We start from the raw sequence: 25,678 nt of genomic DNA, 5'->3' as shown, positions 1-25,678 counted from the left end.
GGCCAACAAAATTCAACATTAGCTGAAAAGGTGCAAAGAGAAGATCAGAGAAAGCTAAGAGGATTGTGATACTTTAACTAACACTGTATTTAATTTCAGAGCTTCTCTGGTGACTCACATGGTAAAGAATCCACCTGCCAATGTAGGAAACCCTGGTTCAATTTCCTGGAGAAGGGAATGGCTACCCACTGCAGGATTCTTGCCTGGAGAATCCCATGAACAGAGGAGCCTGGTGGGCTAGAGTCCATGGAGTTGCTAAGTGTTGGACATGACTGAATGACTAGCACATACATATTTAATTTCATAGTGAGAGGGATCAGAGAATATTTTCCATGATTGAATTAGATTTTAAAGGCTGAACCTTGACACCTAACTTAGACATTTCCATTGATAGTTTGGGGAAATTGCCAAGGACCAGTAGCTGTGTTCTCAATATGCAAACTGACCGTACTTCATACATACATCAATTCGGGAACACATAAGAACATTGTTTTATTTAATTAAGCTTTCTTTTATATTCCCTATATTTTAATTAGAAATACCAATTTGCCTAAATACTAATCATTATATTTGAAATTTGACATACGCATGGGGTTCTATATTATCTTGTTCCCACCTACCTCCATATTTTTATTTTTTTCTTTTTCTTCCTTGTAGATCTGCTCTGCTCTTGTAGATCTGGCTTCATGGAATTGTACAGCCCTTTGTAGAATGGTTTATCAAGGTATTTACAGTAAAGTGTAATTTTCTTTATAAAATTTCCAATCTGTTGTGGCCCCGTGTTTGTAAAAGTCAGTAAATGGGTCTCAGTATTGTTAAAGTTCCGTAATAGTTTTAAATACTCCATCCACTCTCAGTCATTGTCTCATACAGTAGAAACCGAGAGTCCAAGGACTCGCGCTGGTCCGTGGACCACACGTCAGGTAGCACTGCTCCATGGTACCCATCCATCCTCATTTACCCATGTGTTTCCCTAGTGACAGACAGCAGACTGCGTACAACTCGCCTCCACCACAGTTAACTCAGTGAGAAATTTTTCCAGGGTGTATTCCTAGGGACAAAATTTTTGTGTCTGAAGGCATGCACATATTTCATCTGACCAAGTTTTTCCAGATCATTTTACATAATGGATGCACCAGTGTACCGTCTTGCTAATTGTATATGTGGGTTCCCACATCCTCACTTCTGAGTGAGCATTGATATTTTCCTAGTTTTTTTGGTGGAAAATAGGTGTAAAGTGATGACTTGTCTTTCCCTTTTCCCCTTTAATTACAAGCAGGTTTGATCATTATCTAATAGTCTTAGAATTTGGGGATTTTATTATTTCATAAATTGTTTGCTAATTTTTTTTGGCAAATGTTTCTATTGAAATGATTTCACATGTTCTTTGTTTACCCAAGATTCAAATCTCCTCTTGGTTGACTTGGTAAATATTTTCTCACATTCTGTCATCTTTGATGTCCTTCACAGACCAGAAAACCTTACTTTTAAAATAACTATCTTTTTTTTTTTTGCCTTGTGGTTTGTTCTTTTAAAAAATAATTGAGGGAAGTATTTTCTTTCCTAATTCGTATCTCCAGTGGAGTAAAAAGCAATTATCATATTTTTCCACTTAAACTTGGTTGCTGGCATATGGTGATTGTTGCATCATGACATTTTATATCAGACAAAATTTTTTTAAATGCTATTTGTGCTTTCCAATATATTTAAAAAAATAAAGCAGATTAACAGGATAGAAAGCAACTATAGTCACTGCGTGTATGCGTCTGTGTGGGGATGAGGTGTAGAAAATATTTAATTATTTTAATCATTATGTGATTTGACTTGACATTTAAAAATCTATGCACAAACACTAGACCCAGTTATGTTACAGGAGTTCTACTAAACTTTATATAATGAATAATTCTAATATACACAATTTTTTCCTGTGAGTCTCAAAAAAGAAAAAAAAATCCGCTAGTCATTTCATAATGCTAATATAACCTTGACACGCATTTAAGTAACTTTAGAGGAAAAACATTAGAAGCAGTTTCATTTATGAGTGTAGACACAAACAGGTTTAAAAATATACTTTCAATAACTAAATCCACCCATACATTGAATGGACAATTGCTAAGGTCTAAAGGAGGTTCCTGATCATTGAGGAAGGCTTTCTTATCTCACCTTGCTATTCTTTGGAACTCTGCATTCAGATGCTTATATCTTTCCTTTTCGCCTTTGCTTTTCACTTTTCTTCTTTTCACAGCTATTTGTAAGGCCTCTTCAGACAGCCATTTTGCTTTTTTGCATTTCTTTTTCTCAGGGATGCTCTTGCTTCCCTGTCTCTTGCACAATGTCATGAACCTCCGTCCATAGTTCATCAGGCACTCTATCAGATCTAGTCCCTTAAATCTATTTCTCACTTCCACTGTATAATCTTTAGGTAATACCTATTTAGGTCATACCTGAATGGTCTAGTGGTTTTCCCCACTTTCTCCAATTTAAGTCTGAATTTGGCAATAAGGAGTTCATGATCTGAGCCACAGTCAGCTCCTGGTCTTGTTTTTGCTACTGAATAGAGCTTCTCCATCTTTGGCTGCAGAGAATATAATCAATCTGATTTCAGTGTTGACCATCTGGTGATGTCCATATGTAGAGTCTTCTCTTGTGTTGCTGGAAGAGGGTGTTTGCTATGACCAGTGCATTCTCTTGGAAAAACTCTTATTAGCCTTTGCCCTGCCTCATTCTGTACTCCAAGGCCAAATTTGCCTGTTACTGCAGGTGTTTCTTGACTTCCTACTTTTGCATTCCAGTCCCCAATAACGAAAAGGATATGTTTTTTGGGTGTTAATTCTAGAAGGTCTTGTAGGTCTTCATAGAACCGTTCAACTTCAGCTTCCTCAGTGTTACTGGTTGGGGCATAGTCTTGGATTACTGTGATATTGAATGGTTTGCGTTGGGAATGAACAGAGATCATTCTGTTGTTTGTGAGATTGCACCCAGAACTGCATTTTGGACTCTTTTGTTGACTATGATGGCTACTCCATTTCTTCTAAGGGATTCTTGACCACAGTAGTAGATATAATGGTCATCTGAGTTAAATTCACCCATTCCAGTCCATTTTAGTTCGCTTATTCCTAGAATGTCGATGTTTACTCTTGCCATCTCCTGTTTGACCACTTCCAATTTGCCTTGATTCATGGACCTAACATTCCAGGTTCCTTTGCAATCTTGCTCTTTACAGCATTGGACCTTGCTTCCATCACCAGTCCCATCCACAACTGGGTGTTGTTTTGGCTTTGGGTCTGTCTCTTCATTCTTTCTGTAGTTATTTCTTCACTGATCTCCAGTAGCATATTGGGCACCTACTGACCTGGGGAGTTCCTCTTTCAGTGTCCTATCTTTTTGCCTTTTCATACTGTTCATGGGATTCTCAAGGAAGGAATACTGAAGTGGTTTGCCATTCCCTTCTCCAGTGGACCACATTTTGTCAGAACTCTCAACCAAGAGCTGTCCATCTTGGGTGGCCCTACATGACATGACTCATAGTTTCACTGAGTTAGACAAGGCTGTGGTCCATGTGATTAGATTGGTTAGTTTTCTGTGATTGTGGCTTTCAGTCCGTCTTCCCTCTTATGGAGAAGGATAAGAGGCTTATAAAAACTTCCTGATGGGATAGACTGACTGAAGGGGATACTGGGTTTTTTTTCTGATGTGCAGGGCCATGCTCGGTAAATCTTTAATCCATTTCATGCAAAGATGGGCTCAATAAAGGACAGAAATGGTATGGACCTAACAGAAGCAGAAGATATTAAGAAGAGGTGGCAAGGATACACAGAAGAACTGTACAAAAAAGATCTTGACAACCCAGATAATCACGATGGTGTGCTTACTCACCTAGAGCCAGACATTCTGGAATGTGAAGTCAAGTGGGCCTTAGGAAGCATCACTATGAACAAAGCTAGTAGAGGCGATGGAATTCCAGTTGAGCTATTTCAAATCCTAAAAGATGATGCTGTAAAAGTGATGCACTCAATATGCCAGCAAATTTGGAAAACTCAGCAGTGGCCACAGGACTCAAAAAGGTCAGTTTTCATTCCAATCCCTAAGAAAGGCAATACCAAAGAATGGTCCAAATACTGCACTATTGCACTCATCTCACACTAGTGAAGTAATGCTCAAAATTCTCCAAGCCAGGCTTCAGCACTATGTGAACTGTGAACTTCCAGATGTTCAAGCTGGATTTAGAAAAGGCAGAGGAGCCAGAGATCAAATTGCCAACATCTGCTGGATCATCGAAAAAGCAAGAGAGTTCCAGAAAAACATCTATTTCTGCTTTATTGACTATGCCAAAGCCTTTGATTGTGTGGATCACAATAAACTGTGGAAAATTCTGAAAGAGATGGGAATACCAGACCACCTGACCCGCCTGTTGAGAATCTGTATGCAGGTCAGGAAGCAACAGTTAGAACTGGACATGGAACAACAGACTGGTTCCAAATAGGAAAAGGAGTATGTCAAGGCTGTATATTGTCACCCTGCTTATTTAACTTATATGCAGAGTGCATCATGAGAAACGCTGGGCTGGAGGAAGCACAAGCTGGAATCAAGATTGCTGGGAGAAATATCAATCACCTCAGATATGCAGATGACACCACCCTTATGGCAGAAAGTGAAGAGGAACTAAAAAGCCTCTTGATGAAAGTGGAAGAGGAGAGTGCAAAAGTTGGCTTAAAGCTCAGCATTCAGAAAACAAAGATCATGGCATCTGGTCCCATCACTTCATGGGAAATAGATGAAGAAACAGTGGAAACAGTGGCAGACTTTATTTTCTGGGTTCCCAAATCACTGCAGATGGTGATTGCAGCCATGAAATTAAAAGATGTTTGCTCCTTAGAAGGAAAGTTATGACCAACCTAGACAGCATGTTAAAAAGCAGAGACATTACTTTGCCAACAAAGGTCTGTCTAGTCAAGGCTATGGGTTTTCCAGTGGTCATGTATGGATGTGAGAGTTGGACTATAAAGAAAGCTGAGCACTGAGGAATTGATGCTTTTGAACTGTGGTGTTGGAGAAGACTCTTGAGAGTCCCTCGGACTGCAAGAAGATCCAACCAGTCCATCCTAAAGGAGGTCAGTCCTGGGTGTTCATTGGAAGGACTGACTCTGAAGCTCAAACTCCAATATTTTGGCCACCTTATGCGAAGAACTGACTTATATGAAAAGACCCTGATGCTGGGAAAGATTGAGGGCAGGAGAAGAAGGGGATGACAGAGGATGAGATGGCTGAATGGCATCACCAACTCAATGGACATGAGTTTGAGTAATCTCTGGGTGTTGGTGATGGAGAAGGAGGCCTGGCGTGCTGCAGTCCATGGGGTCGCAAAGAGTCGGACATGACTGCATGATTGAACTGATCTGAACTGAAAGGAGGTTCCAGAGAACAGCTATTTTCTTCCTTTCCCAAAATTTGAACAAGTTGAGAAATAAAAATTAGTATACATATGAAGACTGTTATATCACCTGCTGACACGTGGGGGGAAACTTTCAAGTTTCCTAGTCAAGTTACTTGCTCCTAGTGAACACCACAAGTTACCAGGCTTGTCCGTCCATCTTGGTGGTGGTGACTGGGCTTGCCCCTTGCACGTTCTGGAGGAGCAACTCTGAAGTGCTGGGGGGCACTGGCCTCAGCAGGCTGGCTGCTTCTGAGGTTGAGGGCAGAGCCGAGCATGCCAGGTTGTTCTCAGATTTACCAATCAGATACATCACTCCATCTTTCTGGGAAGTGAGTGAATAAAATGATGTCAGGATGGCCGTGATTACACCATTTGAACTCCCATTGCAGGAGAGAAACATCAGAAGCAGGGAAAAACATTTTCTATCAGCAATTAAATCCAAGTTGTATCAACATGAAATTTCCTTCGTATTAATTTCAGTGAAGTGCTTGAGAGAATGTTATGCTCATTTTCACAAACTTATAAAATTTATACGAAAGAGAAAAGAACTTAAAAATAGCTAAGAGACTTTTAAAGGGAAAAAAGTGGAGAATTGTCCTTGCAAATATCAGAAATTTCTATAAAATAATAACAATAAAGACAGGTGGTACAAGTGGTACAAAGAGAACAATGGAATTGTGAAAAAGGAATCATAAACAGGCCTACAAGTCTCTGAAGCCTCAATGTATGAAAACAGTAGCATGTCCATCAATGAAAAATGGTCCAATAAACTGTGGCGTATTGGTGCTTATACTTTGGAGGAAGAAATGGCAACCTACTCCAGTAGTCTTGCCTGGGAAATTCCATGGACAGAGGAGCCTGGTGGGGTACAATCCCTGGGGTTCAAAGGGATCGGACAACTAACCAGCTGAGCATGTAAATGCATATACATGTGAAAAAATTATATTGTGTTTCTACTTTTAATTTTACCAATTCCAAATGACATTGAATTATAAAGGTGTAAGGGTATATCTTTTTACACTTATATTATAATTATAAAGGTATAAGGGTAAATCATATTAGAATATCTATGACTTAGCTATGCAGTAAAAGTTTTAAATAAGACATAAGTACACAAAACACAAAACATTAAGAAGCTTCCCTGGTGGCTCAGATGCTAAAGAAATTAAACATATCAACATTATGAAAAAGAAAAGACCAGATAGTGACCGGAAATTTGCTCAGTTAAATTTGTTTGCAACACATATAAATAGAAAAACAATTAGTACCCAATGGCACCCCATTCCAGTACTCTTGCCTGGAAAATCCCATGGACAGAGGAACCTGGTGGGCTGCAGTCCATGGGGTAGTTAGGAGTCGGACACGACTGAGCGACTTCACTTTCATTTTTCACTTTCATGCATTGGAGAAGGAAATGGCAACCCACTCCAGGTTCTTGCCTGGAGAATCCCAGGGATGGGGGAGCCTGGTGGGCTGCCATCTCTGGGGTCACACAGAGTCGGACACGACTGAAGCGACTTAGCAGCAGCAGCACACTTAAATAATTTCCATAAATTGTGCTGAGGAAAAAATTAACCAAAGATATAATCAGGATATGTACAGAAGGAAAAACTCAGGCAATTGATATATGGACATAAAAGGATATAACTCCCTAGTAGTACAGCATATTAATACTGCATTGAAATATAATTTTAGACTAAAATGCAAATTAGAGGTGAGAATGTGGACTCACATTCCAGGTGGGGATATAAATTAGAATAATCATATTGGAGGCAAGTTTGGAAATATTAATAAAATTAAATGTATGCTTCCCTTAGGTTCAGAATTTGTATTATAGATACATACCTGGATAAATTATTGGCCATGTAAACAAGAATATACATACATACACATATGAATATATGCATGAATATGTGTACATAAAAATGTAATTAATACACATGGGAAGGTCCATAGCAGTGTCTTTGAGCATAGGAAAAAATAAACTATTAAATAAATCATCAAGAATTCAGTCTGTTGGTGCTATAACATCTAGGTAGATAAATTTCTGAAATGGAAAGTTGAGTAATAAAGAGCAAGCTACAGAAGTTCAGGTGGTGGCTGCATGTATGGCTGTTTCATTTTGTTAAATGTATTTTTATGTTCCTTAAATTTTGTGCAATGACAGACTTTCCTCACCAAAACCCCCCACATCCCCATACATCAGTAGAGGGCCCCTTCCTCTGGAGTTAGTAATACCAGGCAGATGCGATGCTCAGTTTGGGATAAGAAGGGGCCTTTAGTGGTGGGCTTCCCTGGCGGCTCGGATGGTAAAGAATCTGCCTGCAATGCGGGAGACCTGGGTTCAATCCCTGGGTAGGGAAGACCCCCTGGAGGAGGGCATGGCAACCCACTTCAGTATTCTTGCCTGGAAAATCACCCTGGACAGAGGAGCCTGGTGGGCTACGGTCCTTGGGTCACAGAGAGTTGGACACGACTGAACGACTAACACTTTAGTCCTGGGGAGTGTAGCAAACCACACCTGTGGTTGATGTGGACAATCTGGTTTTTTCAAACATCTTGAGAAATGAGCAGAATGGGATAGTGAAGGAACAAGAAACAATTGTCTTCTTTCAGTATTTAGAGAGGGCTAAAGGTTAGTAAGTGTAAGTTACGTTCTCAGGTAAATTTACGGTCAGTTCAGATCAGATCAGCCGCTCAGTCGTGTCCGACTCTTTGCGACCCCATGAATTGCAGCATGCCAGGCTTCCCTGTCCATCACCAACTCCCAGAGTTCACTCAGACTCACATCCATCGAGTCAGTGATGCCATCCAGCCATCTCATCCTCTGTCATCCCCTTCTCCTCCTGCCCCCAATCCCTCCCAGCATCAGAGTCTTTTCCAATGAGTCAACTCTTCGCATCAGGTGGCCAAAGTACTGGAGTTTCAGCTTTAGCATCAGTCCTTCCAAAGAACACCCAGGGCTGATCTCCTTCAGAATGGACTGGTTGGATCTCCTTGCAGTCCAAGGGACTCTCAAGAGTCTTCTCCAACACCACAGTTCAAAGGCATCAATTCTTCGGTGCTCAGCTTTCTTCACAGTACAACTCTCACATCCATACATGACCACTGGAAAAACCACAGCCTTGACTAGATGGACCTTTGTTGGCAAAGTAATGTCTCTGCTTTTTAACATGCTATCTAGGTCGGCCATAACTTTTCTTACAAGGAGTAAGCATCTTTTAATTTCATGGCTGCAGTCACCATCTGCAGTGATTTTGGAGCCCCAAAAAATAAAGTCTGACACTGTTTCCACTGTTTCCCCATCTATTTCCCATGAAGCGATTGGACCAGAAGCCATGATCTTAGTTTTCTGAATGTTGAGCTTTAAGCCAACTTTTGCACTCTCCTCTTCCACTTTCATCAAGAGGCTTTTTAGTTCCTCTTCACTTTCTGCCATAAGGGTGGTATCATGTGCATATCTGAGGTTATTGATATTTCTCCTGTCAATCTTGAGTCCAGCTTGTGCTTCTTCCAGCCCAGCATTTCTCATGATGTACTCTGCATATAAGTTCAATAAGCAGGGTGACAATAAACAGCCTTGACGTACTCCTTTTCCTATTTGGAACCAGTCTGTTGTTCCATGTCCAGTTTAACTGTTGCTTCCTGACCTGCATATAGGTTTCTCAAGAGGCAGGTCAGGTGGTCTGGTATTCCCAAGATGGGCGGGTCATGGTGGATAGATCTGACACAATGTGGTCCACTGCAGAAGGGAATGGCAAACCACTTCAGTATTCTTGCCTTGAGAACCCCATGAACAGTATGAAAAGGCAAAATGATAGGACACTGAAAGAGGAACTCCCCAGGTCAGTAGGTGCCCAATATGCTACTGGAGATCAGTGGAGAAATAACTCCAGAAAGAATGAAGGGATGGAGCCAAAGCAAAAACAACACCCAGCTGTGGATGTGACTGGTGATAGAAGCAAGGTCCGATGCTGTAAAGAGCAATATTGCATAGGAACCTGGAATGTCAGGTCCATGAATCAAGGCAAATCGGAAGTGATCAAACAGGAGATGGCAAGAGTGAATGTCGACATTCTAGGAATCAGCGAACTAAAATGGACTGGAATGGGTGAATTTAACTCAAATGACCATTATACCTACTACTGTGGGCAGGAATCCCTCAGAAGAAATGGAGTAGCCATCATGGTCAACAAAAGAGTCCGAAATGCAGTACTTGGATGCAATCTCGAAAACGACAGAATGATCTCTGTTCGTTTCCAAGGCAAACCATTCAATATCACAGTAATTCAAGTCTATGCCCCAACCAGTAGCGCTGAAGAAGCTGAAGTTGAACGGTTCTATGAAGACCTACAAGACCTTTTGGAACTAACTCTGCAAAAAGATGTCCTTTTCATTATAGGGGACTGGAATGCAAAAGTAGGAAGTCAAGAAACACCTGCAGTAACAGGCAAATTTGGCCTTGGAATACGGAATGAAGCAGGGCAAATACTAATAGAGTTTTCCCAAGAGAATGCACTGGTCATAGCAAACACCCTCTCCCAACAACACAAGAGAAGACTCTACACATGGACATGACCAGATGGTCAACACCAAAATCAGATTGATTATAATCTTTGCAGCCAAAGATGGAGAAGCTCTATACAGTCAACAAAAACAAATTTACTGTAAAATAGATTAAATGCAACACTTTCAGGGAGGCTTTCATCCAGTGGGTGACAGCACTTATCAGAGGAAGCTAACACTCATCACAAGTAGACTTAACTAGACTCGTGATGAGATAATGACGTTTGCTTTGTTAACGTAATCCTTTTGAATTCAAATAAAATTCATGACATGGGGATGTTTTTAAGAGCTGTGGAATGTTAGTATAAGGGTTACAACACACAGGCATACATACAACATACACAGACACACAGACACACGTGAGCGCTCATACCAAGTACCCGAGTATTTTGAACACGCTTAACCTATATTGAAACTTGGTGCTTCTGAAGCTGCATTTACATTCAGTGCTGTGCTCTGGAAAGGAAATAGGCCGATCTGGGTTTGAGTTCTGCGTGCAGTGCCTCATACCGACAAAGCAGGCAGCTCCCCTTGGCCTCAGTTCTGCGCTCTAGAAAATGGGGGACACAGGGTGACCTACAAGGTGATAATGTTCACTGCCACACAGTGCACAATAGCAACAGTTTGGAAACAGAGTAAAATGAATGAGTAATTCATATTATGAACCAGTACATCGTCCAAAAAGTATGAGACTTGGGAATGTGCTTATGTCACACTAACCAGTGAACAGAGCAAGTTGCAGAATAGTATGTAGAGCTGGACCTTTGTAAAAATAAAATTTTCTTTCACTCCTTTCTTTTTCTTATTTTCTTTATTTATCCATGAGCAAGCACAGGAAGAATTCATACCACACTTCTAATGATCATCCTTAAATGTGAGAGTAGAGAGAGAATGTCTTTAAACTTATGAACTTCATCACCTTTTCATTTTATTTATTTTTTTAATTTAAATTTATTTATTTTAATTGGAGGCTAATTACTTTACAATATTGTATTGGTTTTGCCATACTTCAACATGAATCCGCCACAGGTGTACACGTGTTCCCCATTCTGAATCCCCCTTCCACTTCCCTCCCCATACTATGCCACCTTTTCATTTTAAAATGTGCCATGCTTAGTCGCTCAGTCGTGTCTGATTCTGTGACCCCATGGTCTGTAGCCCACCTGGCTCCTCTGTCCATGAGGATTCTTCAGGCAGGAATACTGGAGTGGGTTGCCATGCCCTTCTCCAGGGGATCTTCCTAACCCAGGGATCGAACCCAGGTCTCCCACATTGCAGGCAGATTCTTTACCATCTGAGCCACTAGGGAAATCATTTTAGAATAGATTTATTTATTTTGAAAAAGAAGAGTACGAGAAAGAAGTCTGCTTTGTAATGATGTGACTTAAAGTATAAACTGACTTATGTAAAGTTCCCAGAACGGGGTCAGGCTTTGAATGGGCACCAAAAACTGGTCATAATAACACAAGCAAGTAATACACTAAATGAATACTATACTGTGCATTCATTCATTTGCTTAACCTTTCAGTCATTGGTTTATTCACATCCTCAGGCAACACTCAACCAAGTTCAGCCCCCTTACTCCATTTCCACCATGTCACCAGGAGTGAAGCCTTTATCCCTGGTTTCAAGGTCAAACTTACTAGGACTTTGGCTCTGACCCTTTGCTGCACCATTTCCAGCACATACTGGGATGACACACAGCTGATTTTGAAAAGTGGGCTGAGCTCTGTTTTACTTACAGTTTCATCCAGATTCTCTTTCCACAACTGGTACAGGCTGATTGCCCACCAAGGTCTCTGTGTGCCTCCTTCTAACTGGGGAGTTTAAAGCTGGGGCCTAAGAGATCAGTATTTGCTCTCTTGAGAATCTGAGCCTTCAGGGGCTGTAATGGATTCAGAATAAACAGCGTTCAGCTGAAGAACATTTATGCTTTCTCTGGAGAAGATACATTTAATCATGTTACTGTCGCTGTGGGCTTTTTTGTGTGTGTTGTCTTGTTATAGAACAACTTTAAAATTTTTCTCCTTATGAATCAGGTTAAACAATTTTTACTATGCCTAAAAATTGTGTTCAGGTCTAGAAAACTGACCTTAATCAGTTTTGTCACCATAGTCAGCAAAAAGCATGGCTACATGCAAAAAGAAATCCAACGCTAACAGTAGTTTAAGGGCATGTGCATCTAATGTGACAAATAATATTTATCTCAGTGGTTAAGAAAATGCACGCCAGTGCAGGAGACACGGGTTCAATCCTTGGTTTGGGAAAATCTCCTGGAGAAGAGAATGGCAACTGAGTCCAGTATTCCTGCCTGGAGAACCCCCATGAACAGAGGAGCCTCATGGGCTAGTCAGTGGGGTTGTAAAGAGTCCCACATGATGGAGTGACTAACACTTTCAATTCACTTTCACTATTTAAATCTCTTATATTACCACTTTGAGCATTTTTTTTTTAATTTGGAGAAAACAATGACTCTTGACCCCTCCTTCCATTCTTTCCCCTAAAAACCGGATATATTGAAAAAAAAACTCATCCCTGGATAATAGCATCCTTTCTTCCAATTACACTTTGCACCATTAAAATATTTCAGTTAACAGTCATGGAATAAGAGATTTTGAGTAGTGTTTGGCTATGAGGTTGCTAAGGTTAAACCTTTAATCAGTGAAAGAAGAAAGCTAGATTTAGTCAGTCTGTAGTTTCTTGATTAAGAGGTGGCTTCTAAAAGTTGAAGAAATTAGGAAATGAATTGTTCCCTAGTTTATCTAGAAAAGAGTATAGCCCCACTGACACTTGATCTGGAGATTTCTTTGGAATTGCTGGCTTCTAGGACTCTAATACATTTGTGTTGTTTTCAGTTCAGTCGCTCGGTTGTGTCCAACTCTTTGCAACCCCATGGACAGCAGCACGCCAGGCCTCCCTGTCCATCACCAACTCCTGGAGCTTGCCCAAACTCATGTCCATGGAGTCTGTGATGCCATCCAACCATCTCTCCCTTTGTTGTCCCCTTCTCCTCCCACCTTCAATCCTTCCCAGCATCAGGGTCTTTTCCAATGAGTCAGCTCTTCGCATCAGGTGGCCAAAGTATTGGAGTTTCAGCTTCAGCATCAGTCCTTCCAATGAATGTTCAGGAATGATCTCCTTTAGAATGGACTGGTTGGACTCCTTGCTGTCCAAGGGACTCTCAAGAGTCTTCTCCAACACCACAGTTCAGAAGCATCAATTCTTCGGTGCTCAGCTTTCTTTATGGTCCAACTCTCACATCTGTGCATGACTATTGGAAAAACCATAGCTTAGACTTTGTTTGTTTTAAGCCACTAAAATTATGGTAATTTGTTGTAGCAGTGACAGAAAAATAATATACCCCTAATGGTAATCTTTTGCAAAACTGTAATAAAATATCACAACCAGATTATTGACATTGATGCATTCTACTGATTTTATCCAGATATCCCCAGTCTGCCGCATACTCATTTGTGTGTATGTGCTTGTAATAATTTCTAAAGAATTTTATGGTCCACAGTGATCCTGTACTCACCATCACAGTCCAGACACTGAACAGCACAGACAAGAATCCCATGTGTTCTTTTACAGCACGACCTAACCTCACCCCACCCCTTCTTCACTCACTCCTAATCCTGATAACCATTAATCTGTCCTCGATTACTACATTTTTGTCACTTCAAATATGTTCTGTAACTGGAACTCACAGCGTACAACTCTGTGGTTTGGCTTTTTCACTCAGCATAATTCCCTGGAAATTAATCGAAGTTGTTGTGTGTACCAAACTTTCATTCACTTTTATTTTTGAGTGATTTCACTTTTTAGAAGGGTATCCCCTTGATGACAGAGCTTTAGGCTTCTGCTTCATGAACATGTGCTTAGTCTTCATCCCGTTTTGACCTCTAGCTAGCCTTCCAGGTGTTTCTCTCAGGCTCCCAGGCTGCTATGCTAGGCTGGGAGTAAGTCCTGGTTCTATTCCTCCAACTGCTTTGGAAAGAAGGTGAACAGGTTAATTATAGTATTATTTTCTTTCTTTCTTTTGAGCGATCTTGGTGCTCCTAAATCTCTTGCTAGAGAGTATCCTGTTCAATTATGGGTGTTCCATGATTCTATACTAGTAAATGTTTACATGTAAAGGTTTAAAATTTATGAAAATATATAAATGAATGCACAAAATATTGATTTATTTAAGAGTAGGGTTTATATTTTCTACTTCCCTCAGTCTAGTCTTGAACCACCCAGCCTAAAGTATAAAGCTCATGTTTATGAAAAATACATGGTTATGCAACATCAGACCATTACTGGTCTACGTAATGTCAGAAAGGAGGGCTCTCTCTTGGACAAGGGCTAATGACTGCTAACTGTTCGCATGTCAGAACTGATGTCAACGTCAGAGATTTTGCTGCTTTTGTTTATTTGTCATGGAGTTTATTTCCTTTTGGGATTTCTTTCACCTCTGTTGAAAGTGCAGCACTGTGTGACTGCATTTTGAGTGTTATTTCCTATTTGGCCACATAGACTTACACACGTGCACTAAATTTTCTTTGCTTTATCATCTCCCTCCTACCAGATTCATTGAGATATAACTGACAAAACTTGTATGTATGTAATTCGCATTTTGATATAGGTTGTGGCATGACCACAATAATTAAGCTCATTAATAGATCTATCACTCACATATTTCTTTTCTTTTTTTTTTCTTTCATTCCTTCCTGTTTCTCCCTTCCCCCTCACTCCCTCTGTTCCTTCTTTCCCTCCTTCCTTCTTGTGGTGACAATGCTTAAAACCTTTTCTCTAAGCAAGTTTCAAGTATATGGTATGTATTTTAACTATAGTCAAAACTCTGTACGTTAATCTCCAGTTTTCCCTCCAGGATCTCAGGACCCCCTCTGTCTGCATTCCATGATTCTCAGTTACTGTCCCTGGCCTTTGAAGATACATGAGCCTGCCGTGGAGAGATCTCTTCTTTAATAGACAAACTCTTTGCTGGGCAGACTCTGGTTCTGCTCCACTGACTTCGTGTTAGTGTTACTCTTTTCTTAGAATTTAGGAAGGAGAGTGTATTTGAAAAGATATATTTTCTTTTTCTTTTTTGCCCAATAATTCTTCTGTTATTTAATAGTAAGTACATTTTTCTGGCCAGTTCATTAGACTGGCTGGTATTATTTTATGTGAAACCTGCTCTTTCATCTGGCTAACACAGCATCTTTAGAGTCATCTGAGGGTTTTGATCACTTAACCTGAATCTATCTACTAAAGCTCTTTTTTTTTTTTCCCCTCAACAGTCTGTCTTCCTGACTCAGAGCACTCTTGGCCTTTTCATTTTCTCATTTAAATAAATGAACGATTACTGTCATTTTAGATCCATCTACATTCCAGGTTTTCTATTGCTGTGGAGTAAGATATACAAAAAGACACTTGCTCTTTGGAAAGAAAGCTATGAGAAACCTAGATAGCATATTAAAAAGCAGAGACGTCACTTTGCTGACAAAGTTCCATATGTTCAAAGCTATGGTTTTTCCAGTAGTCAGGTATGGATGTGAGAGCTGGACTATAAAGAAGGCTGAGCGCTGAAGAATTGAAGCTTTCAAACTGTCATGCTGGAGAAGAGTCTTGAGAGTCCCTCGGACTGCAAGGAGATCAAATCAGTCAATCCTTTAGAAAATCAACCTTGAATATTGGAAGGACTGATGTTGAAACTGAAACTGAAGCTCCAATACTTTGGCCACCTGATGGGAGGAGCCGACTCATTGGAAGAGGTCCTGATGCTGGGAACGATTGAGGGCAGGAGGAGATGGTAAAGGACAAGGAAGCATGGTGTGCTGCAGCCCATGTGGTGGCCAAGAGTCAGACACAACCAAGCAACTGAAGAAAAACAACAATAGTAGTCTGGGTTATAAGGCACTTTTCAAAGGAGTACGTTTATTTTACATTTCAGGTTATGCAATAATTGAAACAGAACCAATGCGAAGCCTCTATGTAGACAATTTAGGGAATGGGTTTAAATGAATAGGAAATTATGAACCTCAATTTTAATATGGATTGAGCTTCCCAGGTGGCACAGTGGTAAAGAATCTGCCGGCTAATGCAGGAAACACAAGAGATACAGGTTTGATCCCTGGGTTGTGAAGATCCCCTAGAATATGAAATGGCAACCTCATCCAGTATTCCTGTCTGGAAAGTTTCATGGACAGAGGAGTCTGGCAGGATGCAGTCCATGGGCTCTCAAAGAATTGGGCACAACTAAGCACTTAGCAGCACAAACACAAAACTGGGGTTTTCTACTCTTTAAGAATATATCTGAAATATATTTGAACTAACTATATACGTTGTCAAGTCTATACACACTTTATATCTTATAATCTTAAAATAAGAGATTATATTATAAAAAGCCCCTTTTCATGGGTAGTATGGGATATGGTCCTCAAACTAAAACCAAGGGAAAATAGGTCCTATGATATGTTGCTGAATTTCCTGCAGTCAAAGAAATTATGTACTGGACGTAGCATTGGGGCTTCCCTGGTCGCTCAGTCAGTAAAGAATCTGCTTGCAGTGTAGGACACCTGGGTTCAATCTCTGGGTCAAGAAGGTCCCCTGGTAAAGGAAATGGCAACCCATTCCAGTATTCTTGACTAGAAAATCCTATGGACAGAAGGAACCTGGTGGGATGCAGTCTATGGGGTCTCAAGAGTTGGACATGACTTAGCAACTAAACCACAACCACAACCAAGATGTGAAGAAGTTGTCTACTTCAGAAATATTAAATAGTGGTCAAAAAGCTATACTGGATGCTTTGATGTGCTGAATTTTAACACTTTGGATCCAATCTGAAAAAGAATTTTTTCCATATGACTTTTAGAGCTTATTTTACCTCCTTATTTCTCAAACTATAGATCAGGGGATTCAACATGGGAATCATAATGCCATAAAATACAGGGGCCACTTTCCTATTTTCATGGGAATTATGCGAATAAGACTGTAAGTACATGTAAGAGAGGGTTCCATAGAAAATGGTGACTGCTGTCAGGTGGGAGGCACAGGTGGAGAAGGCTTTTTTCTTTCCTGCATTGGAAGAGATCTTCAGGATGGCAGCCAGGATAAACATGTAGGAAACGATGATGGCCAACACAGTGCATGTCAGATTAAATCCCACAAAGACAAAAATTAGCATGATGTTGATGTCAGTGTTGGAGCAGGAGAGGGCAAGAACTGGAGGAATGTCACAGAAAAAGTGATTGATGGTATTGCCCTTGCAGAAGACAGTGAAAATGTAAAACCTGTGTGCACAGAGGCATTTATGGAGCCCATGATGTACGAACCAGCTACCAACTGGATGCAGACCCTTCGGGACATGACGGTGGGAGAGTGAAGCGGGTTGCAGATGGCCACATAATGGTCCACCACCATAGCAGCAAGGAGGTAACAGTCACCCGTTACAAATGTTGTGTAAACCAATAATTGTATGACACAGCCCTTGAATGAGATTGATTTATTTTCTATTATGAAGTTTTGCATCATCTTGGGAGTGACAGCAGAGGTGAAACAGATATAAACAAAAGCCAAATGCTGTAGGAAACAGTACATGGGTGTTTGGAGTCTGGAATCTGTCTTGATGAGTAGGCTCATTCCAATAGTACCCACCATGGAGGTCCCATAGATGACCAGAAATACAGTGAAGAGGAAATACTGAAACTCATGTTGGACACCAAATCCCAGAAGGAAGAATTCAGTCACTTCTGTACTATTTCTTGGTGTCATGAGCACAAAAAGTGTAGAAAGGACCAAGAGGGAGACCAGCAAAAGAAAAGAAATGACTTGTTGAATAGAAAAGGCCCTTAACACTTTATGTCACTTTGTAAAAAATTATATGTTCATGGTAATCACTCACAACAGGGTTTATTTATTTCCAAAATTTCTTTCAATGTTTTTAAATAAGAAATCACCACATAAAAACAATATATTAGCCATAGATTCATTTTCAAAACAAAGAAGTTTTCACAGAAGAAGATTCGCTTTTAATATTTGGATGCTAAGAAACATAGATTGACATACATTTCACCAAACCTGCCAGTTTCCTTTCTGTAGCCCAACGCTGAACATAAATGAAGCCTCAGAAGCACTGAGAGCCGGCAGAGGTTAAGCACATTCAAATTGCTTGGGCAGTTTCTTCATAGTAGAAAGGCTTATGGCCTTCATAGTAATGATTTAATCAGCAAAGACCTTCATCATAAATGAAACAAAGAATTTCATACTGAGACAACCCAAGCTTAAAACAGATACACGTGTCAGATGTGGATGGTAGGACTTGTCTTAGTTTCATTAGCTCTTGAAAAGTCTTCCTAATGTCATATCTATACTTGAATTCAGAGTGATGAAAATCAAGTTGATATAGTAAATGCAATAATAATTATCCTATCAAGATTCTGATTAAGAGGACCGCTGGTCGCTTCTAGCTTCCTCGAATAAGTACTTATATCCATGGGTGGCTGCTTCCTTAAAAGTATTGCATTTCCATTCTTTTACACCAAATTATTCTGAGGAAGGAACCTGCTCTAACTTATTTCTTCTTGAAGAAATAAGTTAGTGCAACTGAATTAAAGATAATGATTTCTTATCCTTACAATGAAGTTATCCAACTGTGCTTATTTCTCAAATTCTCCTCTGTTTCAGAGAATCAGAGGAGCCCATATCAACAGGAGGCTTAGTCTGCAACATTTTTAACACTGAAAATACCTTCTTACTCACCATCTTATTATGGAGGTACATTGCTTGACTTAGAGTTATTTATAAGATGAGGTTATTTCACCCTAATATATATATATGAAATAAGAGGACTATCTGGCTTTTAAAGAATATCAGTTAAAGGGAAGTACATTGTAAGGATAATGGTACAAAGATAATAGACCAAACATATATGGTCATGAATGTCACAAAAATTTCTCTCTCTAATTAAAAAGATACTAGTTTCAGGAAATTGAACTGGGATTAAAATGATAAATGGCTGAGAAAAACTATAGGTTGCTGAAAATGTACATAAGTTGTGTTTGATTATTTCTTTACAAAACTATGGATACATGTTTAATGTGTGTGTGTGTGTGTGTGTGTGTGTGTGTTAATTGCTTGGAAGTGTCTGACTCTTTGTGACTCCATGGACTATAGCCTGCCAGGCTCCTCTGTCCATGGAATTCTCCAGGCAAGAATACTGGAGTGGGCAGCTGATTCCCTTCTCCACAGGATCATCCTGAACCAGGGATCGAACTCAGGTCTCTTGCATCACAGGTGGATTCTTTACAGTTTGAGCCACTAGGCAAGCCCTTATCCTCACCGAGAACCTGCATTCTTCACAAGCCAGATGGTCCTCTTATTTCATATATGTATTGGGGAAAGTACCTTCATCGTATCAGTAGCTCTAAGCCAAGCTATGTACCTCTCTACATGAGATGATTAGTAAAAATGTACTTTCAGTGTTAGGAACATTGCAAACTAACTTATGAATAGGTGGGAAACTGAGTGAGAGAAAAAAAATCACTTTATAAACTTATAAATCTCTGCACTGTTTCTTTAATTTAAAAAATGCTTAAAAATTTTTTTTGTTTTAAAACAAAGATGACCATTTATATTGTATAGATTAACTGATTTGCTCAGGCTTAAATCTACCATTTTATACTTTTTTATGTGTCTTATTTCTGGTTTTATTTGTTTCCATTTCTGTGAGTCACTTGAATTTTTTAAAGAATGTCACTTTTTAAAAATTTATTTATAGTGTTTTTTTATCACAGATATTTATATAACTTATTTGTGGCTACTCGAGAGATTCTATCATGTGTATGAATAGCTGGTCTTACATTTTACCAGCTTGAGTGAAATGCTCTATATATTGAGAATCACATTAGTTAGAATTAATCTTTCTACTTCTATTGTCAAACATAGTTTAGAAATCTCAAGAGAAAGTCAATTTTATTTATTCATACTTTTCTCTTTCCTTGGCTTTCTTCTTTCTTATTGTTATAAGATATACTATCTAAACCCCAACTAAAAGAAAGAACTTGATTAGGTGCATAGATAAGAATGACACAAATGCTGTGTGTCAGAAACCCACTTCACACAGAATGATATATGTGTGTTTCAAAGAAAAGGAAAAACATATGCTTGTTCAAACATCAGTCAAAAAATGAAAGACTGGCTATATTAATAGCAGATGAATAGACTTTGCAGCATAGAAAATTACCAAAGATAGTGTGATAGTGTGTAATGATAAAAGGGTTAAGCTACCAAGAAGAAATAGAAATCCTAAGGGTATGAGTACCAAAGAAGAGAGATGCAACATATGCGATGCAAAAACTGATAGAACTGAAGGGAAACATAGACAAGCATAGTTATAGTTGGATATATGAGCACTCTTCTCAACACTTGGTAGAACAAACTAGATAGAAAACGATAAGAATATGAAAAAGCTCAACAGCACCATCAAACAACTGGATTTAGTAAACATTTACCAAACATGCCATCTAAAAGAGAATATGAAAATTTTTTAAAGCACCAGCAGAATATATGTCAAGGTAGACCATATCCTAAGCCATAAAAAAAAAAAAAAATCCTTAAAAAATTTAAAAGAATTGAAATCATGGTGTATCTTCCCTGAACGTGATGGTATCAAACATGGTAGCTTTATCTACTATCTTTGCAACTTCCAGTGAATGCATTTTTATTCAGAATGACAGTATAAAAAGGAAGAAGAAAAAAATGTAAAGCCTGCTTTGCAATGATGTGAGCTTCAAGGGAGCAAATTTATGTAAATTTATCAGCACGAGGACAAGTATTAAATCAGTGTACATCAAATGGCCATCATAACCCATGCAAATAATACACTATGGGCATAGAATATTGATGCAGTGATTGATCAGTGAATTAAGTCATCCAATTATTTGTTCATTTATGTGCCTTCTCAGGCAACACTCAGCCCTGCTGACTTCCCTCACTCCATTTGCATTACATCACCAGTGATGATGGGGTTCCTCCTGCCCTTAGGGCAAAACATGATGAACTTTGACTCTGACCGTGCCACCTGCCACTCCCTGCATGCAGTGCAGTGAGACATGGCTGATGTTGAAAAGTGAAATTTATTTTGTTTTACTCACACCAATGCTGCTCCCAGATTCTCTTTCTGCAACTGGTGGAGGCTGACTGCCAAGGCTCTCCGTGGGGTTCCTTCCTGACTGGGAGTTTCTAGCTGGGGTTTGAGGGATCACTACTTGATCTCTTGAGAGTCTGAGCTTCTAGAGGCCGTGGAAGAACTGGAAAAAACAGCATTCATTAATTATTCTCTGCTGAATAAAAGTTCATATTTCCAGAGGGGACAAAATGTAATTTTGTCCTTTAGGGAGTTATTGGTTTCACTGTTGAAAGAGTTGCCCTGTTAGTAACAAATTACCTTCCTGACCTCTCTTGCTTTCTCCCTCTGTTTTGTCTTTCTTCCCTGTCTTCTTTCTTTCCTCTTCCCTCTGCTTTTCTCTCCCGGTGTTGTTTAGCCTCCATATGATTGTATTTTTAATAGTTTTTTTTAGTTGACATCTAATCTTTCCACATTGTGACCAGAAAAGATGCTTGAAGTGATTTTAACTTTTTTGAAATTACTAAGGCTAGATTTTGGGGCTTCCCTGGTGGCTCAGAGGATAAAGCATCTGCCTGCAATGCAGGAGACCTGGGTTCAATCTCTGGGTTGGGAAGATCCCCTGGAGAAGGAAATGGCAACCCACTCCAGTATTCTTGCCTGGAGAATCCCATGGACAGAGGAGCCTGGTGGGCTACAGTCCACAGGGTTGCAAAGAGTCGGACACGGCTGAGCAACTTCACTTTCACTTTTCACTTTTCAAGGCTAGATTTATGGCCCAGGATGTGATCTATCCTGGAGAAGGTTTCGTGTGCACTTGAGAAAAAGGTGAAATTCATTGTTTTGGGGTGAAATTTCCTATAGATATCAATTAGGTCTAACTGGTCTGTTGTACAGAGAAGGCAATGGCACCCCACTCCAGTACTCTTGCCTGGAAAATCCCATGGATGGAGGAGCCTGGTAGGCTGCAGTCCATGTGGTCGCTGAGGGTCAGACACGACTGGGCAACTTCACTTTCACTTTTCACTTTCATGCATTGGAGAAGGAAATGGCAACCCACTCCAGTGTTCTTGCTTGGAGAATCCCAGGGACGGGGGAGCCTGGTGGGCTGCCCTCTATGGGGTCGCACAGAGTCGGACACGACTGAAGTGACTCAGCAGCAGCAGCAGCAGCAGGTTTATTATATCATTTAAAGTTTGTGTTTCCTTGCTAATTTTCTGTTTAGTTGATCTATCCATAGGTGTGAGTGAGGTATTAAAATCTCCCACTATTATGGTGTTACTGTTAATTTCCCCTTTCATACTTGTTAGCATTTGTCTTACATATTGCAGTGCTCCTATGTTGGGTGCATATATATTTATAATTGTTATATCTTCTTCTTGGATTGACCCCTTGATCATTATGTAGTGTCCTTCTTTGTCTCTTTTCACAGCCTTTACTTCAAAGTCTATTTTATCTGATATGAGTGTTGCTACTCCTGCTTTCCTTTGGTCTTCATTTGTGTGAAATATCTTTTTCCAGCCCTTCACTTTCAGTCTGTATGTGTCCCTTGTTTTGAGGTGGGTCTCTTGTAGATAGCATAGATAGGGGTCTTGTTTTTGTATCCATTCAGCCAGTCTTTGTATGTTGGTTGGGGCATTCAACCCATTTACATTGAAGGTAATTGTTGATAAGTATGATCCAGTTGCCATTTACTTTGTTGTTTTCGGTTCGAGTTAAATCTTTTCTGTGTTTCCTGTCTAGAGAAGATCCTTTAGCATTTGTTGGAGAGCTGGTTTGGTGGTGCTGAATTCTCTCAGCTTTTGCTTGTCTGTAAAGCTTTCGATTTCTCCTTCATATTTGAATGAGATCCTTGCTGGGTATACTAATCTGGGTTGTAGGTCTTTCTCTTTCATCACTTTAAGTATGTCCTGCCATTCCCTTCTGGCCTGAAGAGTTTCTACTGAAAGATCAGCTGTTATCCTTATGGGAATCCCCTTGTGTATTATTTTCTGCTTTTCCCTTGCTGCTTTTAATATTTGCTCTTTGTTTTTCATCATCATTAATTTGATTAATATGTGTATTGGGGGTGTTTCACCGTGGGTTTATCCTATTTGGGACTCTCTAGTTTTCTTGGACTTGGGTGGCTATTTCCTTCCCCATTTTAGGAAAGTTTTCAACTATTATCTCCTCAAGTATTTTCTCATGGCCTTTCTTTTTGTCTTCCTTTTCTGGGACTCCTGTGATTTGAATGTTGGGGCATTTAACATTGTCCCAGAGGTCTCTGAGGTTGTCCTCATTTATTTTAAATCTTTTTCCTTTTTTCCTCTCTGCTTCATTTATTTCTACCATTCTATCTTCCACCTCACTTATCCTATCTTCTGCCTCCATTATTCTACTGTTGGTTCCCTCCAGAGTGCTTTAGATCTCAGTTATTGCATTATTCATTATATATCGACTCTTTTTTATTTATTCTGGGTCCTTGTTAAACCTTTTTTGCATCTTCTCAATCCTTGTCTCCAGTTTATTTATCTGTAACTCAATTTTGTTTTCAAGTTTTTCAATCATTTTTACTATCATTATTCTGAATTCTTTTTCAGGTAGACTCCCTCTCTCTTCCTCTTTTGTTTGGTTTGGTGGGCATTTATCATGTTCCTTTACAAAGCAGTACATTTATTTTACATTTTAGGTTTATGTAATAATTGAAACAAACATATGAGGAGCCTCCTTGTAGACAATTTAGGGAAGTTGTTTAAATGAATTGAAAACCATGAACCTCATTTTTAATATTGATTATATACAAAATTGGGTTTTCTAATCTTTAAGAATATATCTGAAATATATTTGAAATAACTATATACGTTGTGATGTCTATACATATTTATATGTTAAGTAATCTCATGGGTAGTGTGGAACATGCTTCTCAAACTAAGTCCAAGGGGAAAGTAGAGATGAGATGAGATGTTACTATGTTGTGCTCTCAGTCGCTCAGTCATAGTCCACTCTTTGTGACCCCATGGAGTGTATGTAGCCTGCCAGACTCCTCTGTCCATGGAATTCTCCAAGCAAGAATACTGGAATGGGTGGCCATTTCCTTCTCCAGTTACTATATTGCTTTCACTCAAGGAAATTATCTGTTGAAGAAAAAAGCATTAGTTTAAGATGTGAGCATTTTCTCTATTTCAAAATATCAAATAGTGTTTAAACATCTCTAATGGATGACTCGATGTGCTGAATTTTACAATTTGGTCCAACCTAGAAGAATTTTTTGCCATAGGACTTTTAGAGCTTCTTTAACGTCCTTATTTCTCAAACCGTAGATGAGGGGGTTCAACATGGGAATCACAATGCCATAAAACATGGAGACCACTTTCATATTCTCCTGGGAATTATTAGAATGAGGTTGTAAGTACATGTAAGAGAGGGTTCCATAGAAAATGGTGACTACAGCCAGGTGGGAGGCATAGGTGGAGAAGGCTTTTTTTCTCCCTGTAGTAGAAGACATCTTTAGGATGGTAGTGATGATATTTCCATAGGAAAAGATGATAACCAACTTGGTAAATATTAAATCCCACAAAGACAGTAATTAGCATGATGTTGATGTCAATGTTGGAGCATGAAAGGGCAAGAATTGGAGGGATATCACAGAAAAAGTGATTGATAGTATTACCCTTGCAAAAGACCAGTGAAAATGTAAAACCTGTGTGCCCAGATGCATTTATGAAGCCCATGATGTATGAACCAGCTACCAATGGGATGCAGACTCTTCAGGACATGACTATGGGATAGTGAAGTGGGTTACAGACGGCCACATAACGGTCCACTGCCATAGTAGCAAGGAGGTAACAGTCACTGGTTGCAAATGTTGCATAAATCAATAACTGCATGACACAGCCCTTGAATGATATTAATTTGCTTCCTACTGTGAAGTTTTGCAGCATCTTGGGAGTGATAGCAGAGGTATAACAGATATCTACAAAAGCTAAATGTTGTAGGAAAAAGTACATCGGTGTTTGGAGTCTGGAATCTGTCTTGATGAGTAGAATCATTCCAATATTATCCACCATGGAGGTCACATAGATGACCAGAAATCCAGTGAAGAGGAAATACTGATACTTATATTATGCACCAAATTCCAGTAGAAAGAATTCAGTCACTTCAGTGCTATTTACTTCTGTCATGAGTAAAAAAGTCTAGAAAGGGCCAAGATGAGGACCAAGAACAGACAGGAAATCTTTGTGATTTGTTGAGTAGTAAAAGGTCTTAACTCTTCATGTCACTTTGTAAAAAATAGATTTTTATGGCAATCACTCATAACAAGGTTTATTTCTTTCCAAATATTTCTATTTTCTTGATAAGAAACCACCACATAAAAGTAACATGTAAGCCTTGGATTCAGTTTTGAAACAAAGAAGTTTTCACAGACGAAGTTTCACTTCTAAAATCTGTGATTCTAGGAAACATAGATTAACATACATTTCAGATATCTAAAGTTTCATAAAGCAATAGTCAAACATAATTACATACATTTTAAGCAACCTACAGTTTTCCTCAGCCATTTATCATTTAAACCTAGTTTTAGGTTCTCA

General features: G+C 39.4%; 2 pseudogenes; both read right to left on the bottom strand.

Moving 5' to 3' along the window:
- Positions 1 to 16,862: 16,862 nt before the first annotated feature.
- LOC129628566 (putative olfactory receptor 5AK3) lies at positions 16,863 to 17,758 on the bottom strand (annotated as a pseudogene).
- A 6,569-nt stretch (positions 17,759 to 24,327) lies between these two features.
- Positions 24,328 to 25,270, bottom strand: LOC129627944 (putative olfactory receptor 5AK3; annotated as a pseudogene).
- Positions 25,271 to 25,678: the final 408 nt, after the last annotated feature.

This window comes from Bubalus kerabau, chromosome 15, assembly GCF_029407905.1.
Source record: "Bubalus kerabau isolate K-KA32 ecotype Philippines breed swamp buffalo chromosome 15, PCC_UOA_SB_1v2, whole genome shotgun sequence".
Lineage (NCBI taxonomy): Eukaryota > Metazoa > Chordata > Mammalia > Artiodactyla > Bovidae > Bubalus > Bubalus kerabau.
The sequence above is the reverse complement of the archived record's forward strand: the minus strand, read 5'-3'. Positions and strand labels throughout refer to the sequence as shown.